The sequence below is a fragment of the Rhincodon typus genome, chromosome 19 (genome assembly GCF_021869965.1).
Source record: "Rhincodon typus isolate 14 chromosome 19, sRhiTyp1.1, whole genome shotgun sequence".
NCBI classification, from domain to species: Eukaryota; Metazoa; Chordata; class Chondrichthyes; order Orectolobiformes; family Rhincodontidae; genus Rhincodon; species Rhincodon typus.
The window spans coordinates 9526773-9527677 of NC_063350.1; the positions used below are offsets into that span (position 1 = coordinate 9526773).

The 905-nt window shown below is 34.8% G+C and overlaps 1 protein-coding gene across 1 annotated transcript in view; it reads left to right on the forward strand.

The window, feature by feature from the left end:
• The window catches only part of LOC109914922 (E3 ubiquitin-protein ligase Itchy homolog), an 80602-nt gene that overhangs the window by 70372 nt on the left and 9325 nt on the right, over window positions 1-905 (forward strand). The window lies entirely within an intron of this gene.

Here is a 905-nt window from a genome sequence, read left to right on the forward strand (position 1 = left end):
TGGCCTGCTGTGTTCATCCAGCTCTACACCTTGTTATCTTATACAATTCACCAGACAGCTTCATTTTATCAAGTTAGTTAATTTAATATTTCTCTATTTTAAATGCAGGTGATTGTTTTTAATCCCAGCTTTGGAGATATTATCCAGCTGATAAGCCTCCCTACTAAATACTGAAGCAAAGCAATGATTAATTTCTGCCACTGACAATCCACGTACTTGCAAAAACTGTAAAACTTGTTGCTTTAGCTAAATTTCTGGTTAACATCTCATTACAGTTCACAAGTGCCAAATGCTTTACTACATAAAACTAAATCAACAGGATCTGGTTGACTTTTAAGATTTACATAAGATCGAACCAGCTTTAAACTGTATACAGGACTTAAAAGAGCAATAAAGTTAAGGCTCAAGTAAATCCTGGAACATACCATGGCTATGAACCGACCTATGAACCGGAAGTACTTCAGATGGTCTGGGTTGATGTAAGATGCTGGGTTTATTTGCAAGCAATAATTTTCCTTCCCAGCATACTCAAAGAGGCAATACATGGGGTTCAAAACTTCATGGGAAAGTAGAAAGAACCATTCTCTATTAAAAAAAATACACGGATATTAGATAACACTGGTAGCAAGACTTCAGCCATTCTCAACATACAATCTGACCCATTTTTAAAGCCAAGTCACTGGACCAAAAAGAACTGTGCTTGACCAAGTAGTAGTCAAAATTCATTAAATATTCTACAACAGCCATGAAACATTCACTGCAAGATTTCCAAACTACATTGCATGGGTAAACATTTGTTTGCTTTATTTTAAACATGACAAGATGTTTTAACTTGAATTGAGATGAGTTATTTGTACAGTCAGAACATTTGCTAATCATGTTTCATTATTTTCAGTAACTTATAG